Below are 3,053 nucleotides of genomic sequence, written 5' to 3'. Positions count from 1 at the left end.
CTGGATCAATCCTGCATTGCTGGTGGAAATGTAAAATGGTATAGCCATTCTGGAAAACAATGTGAAAGTTTCTTTAAAAAAAAAAAATGCAACTACCATATGATGCAGCAATTGCACTCCTGGGCATTTATCCCAGAGAAATGAACTCTATCACAAAAACATATACATGAATGTTTGTAACGTCTTTTTTATAACATCCAAACACTGGAAACAACCAGAAGTCTTCCAATGAGTAACTGGGTAGACAAACTATGATACATCCATACCATGAAATATTATTACTCAGCAATAAAAAGCAATGAATTATTGATAAAAGCAACAAGTTGAATGGATTTTCTGAAAAAGTAAAATAAAGACATGTCCAAAGGGCATATACTGTAGCATAAATTATCCTATTAATATGCGACTCTTGGGGGCTGGGGTTGTGGCTCAGTGGTGGAGCGCTCGCCTAGCATGAGTGGGGCATTGGGTTCGATCCTCAGCACCACGTAAAAATAAAATTAAAGATATTGTGTCCACCTAAAACTAAAAATTAAATTTAAAAATATATATTTTAAAAAATATACGACTCTTGAAATAACAAAATTATAGAGATGGAGAACAGGTTAGTAATTGCCAGGGGCTAATTTGCAGCACCTGGACAATGTTCCTCATTAATACCTGTCTGTCAGCATAGTGGTGACATCATTTCACTGTGGTGGCAGGGACTCAGCTCCGAATTATAAATTGAAAAAACACCTGGATCCCAGTTTATCAATGGCTTCAAGACAATCAGAAGTACCTGCTCTTGGGTCTAGCGGGCCCCTAGGCAAGATGTCCCTGCCCATCGGGATGTGCCATCGGGCATTCAGCTAAGATGATGCCCTTGAGGACCCTGTCCCCATCACTCCTCCTCCATGGGACATGGGCAGCATCCCCTGGAAGCCAGTGATTCCAGAGCACAAGTATCAGCACCTTGCAAGGAGGAGGAAGGAGAGGCCAGTGTATCCCCCCCTGCCATGACCCTGTCAATGGTCACTGACAGTACGAACAAGGTCCCGGTGGTGAAAGCCAAAGCTACCCATGTCATCATGAATTCTCTGATCACAAAACAAACACAGGAAAGCATGCAGCGTTTTGAACAACAGGCAGGATGGAGAGATGCTGGCTACACACCCCACAAGGGCCTTACCATCGAGGAAACCAAGTACCTCCGAGTAGCAGAAGCACTCCACAAACTAAAGCTGCAGAGTGGAGAGATAACAGAGGAAGAGAAGCAGCCTGCAGCAGCCCTGACTCTTCCCCTAAGCAGAGGCCCAGAGGCTGGTTTTTCTTTTGGTTCCTCTGTAGCCTTACCTGGTCCAAGTCTTAGCACCATGGATCCTGGAAGTGGAGATAAGGACAGAAACTCATCAGATAAATGGAGCCTTTCTGGTCCAAGACGCCTTCAGAAGTCTGATTCTGGAGGTTTTGCATCCAGGCCTACAAAGGCACCCAGAAGCCCTCTCACATGGAGCTGATCCATGCCCAGGCCACCCGAATGGCTGAAGATCCAGCAACCTTCAAGCCACCCAAGATGGATGTCCCAGTGATAGAAGGGAAGAAACCACTGCCGCGGACCCATAATCTCAAACCACGTGACTTGAATGGGCTCACACCTACTGGCTTCTAGAGTGCATCTATTCCAGGGACTTGGGACAGAGGGTTTCTTGTCCTTTATTCCCCTTTTACCTTAGCTCTGACATAGGAATGGTATATTAAAACAAACAGAAAAACTGAGGCTAGAGGTGGAGACATAATGAATTCTGAGAAACATCAGTGCAAAGCTTGTCCTTATGTGGAAGAAACTGTTTTGTAGTGTTTTAGAGTCAAACTAAAAAAATCTCAGCAGTGATGTTTGGGGGACTTCATTACCCTTTCTTGTATCATTTACCCCAGACCAGGACTTTGATCATTGCTTACTAGGTAAATGTTTATGCTATTCGAAAACCTAGGCTTCTTTTTACCACCATCAGCATAAACACATCTTGGTGTAGAGGTGTCCGTCGACAAGTTTGGCCTTTTTGACTCCGCTGATGCTATGCTCCAGCCTTGTCAGGTAGGGGGACCTAAGACCTGTTTAAGGTCTGGGTACAGTTAACAGCCAGACTTTGCAGGGACCCCTGTTTTCTAGGCTAAAACTGGTCTCCTTGCTTTTTGGTCAGTCTAATGGATTGCTTTGTCCTGTAACCAGTTCTTCATGCTTGTTGATACCTCTTGAGCTGCTGCTGTTGGAAAGATGCTTCTCATTTACATGTCACAGATAAACACTAGTCTTGCATAGCCTTTCTTGCACTTTAAAGTAAGATTAGTTTAACTCCAATTTGGTTTAAACTTCCTAAAATAAGAAAATTAAGTCTATTGATTTGAGATATATTTTGTGGTGCTGGGGATTGAATCCAGGGCCTTGCACATTCAAGGCAAGTGCTCTACCATCATTGAGCTATACCCCGCCCCCCGCCCTAGGATGGTAAGCTTTTAGAATAAATGAAATTCATTTGAAATTAGGGTCAATTATTTCAGTTTCTTTGTATAGGTCAGGGCTTAACTTTTTGGAGGGGAGGTGGAAGTATTCAAAATAAGAAGAAAAGCATTTTTGACCAAAATGAGCCTTATGTCTTTATACAATATATCTTAGAAACAGCATTTTTATTTCTCCTCACTTTGTACATTTGTCTTGAACACTGTCTCAGATACTTGCCATTTTTTTTAATTTATTTTTTTATTGGTTGTTCAAAACATTATATAGCTCTTGACATATCATATTTCATACATTAGATTCGAGTTGGTTATGAACTCCCAATTTTACCCCAAATACAGATTGCAGAATCACATTGGTTACACATCCACATTTTTACATAATGCCCTATTAGTAACTGTTGTATTCTGCTACCTTTCCTATCCTCTACTATCTCCCCTCCCTCCCCTCCCATCTTCTCTCTCTACCCCATCCACTGTAATTCATTTCTCTCCTTGTTTATTTTCCCATTCCCCTCACAACCTCTTATATGTAATTTTGTATAACAATGAGGGTC

The 3,053-nt window shown here is 42.1% G+C and overlaps 1 pseudogene; it reads left to right on the top strand.

The window, feature by feature from the left end:
• Nucleotides 1-627: 627 nt before the first annotated feature.
• LOC107143560 lies at nucleotides 628-2,253 on the top strand (annotated as a pseudogene).
• Nucleotides 2,254-3,053: the final 800 nt, after the last annotated feature.

The sequence above is a fragment of the Marmota marmota genome, unplaced genomic scaffold, assembly GCF_001458135.2.
Source record: "Marmota marmota marmota unplaced genomic scaffold, marMar, whole genome shotgun sequence".
NCBI lineage: Eukaryota > Metazoa > Chordata > Mammalia > Rodentia > Sciuridae > Marmota > Marmota marmota.
This window is presented reverse-complemented; position numbering and strand designations above follow the sequence as displayed.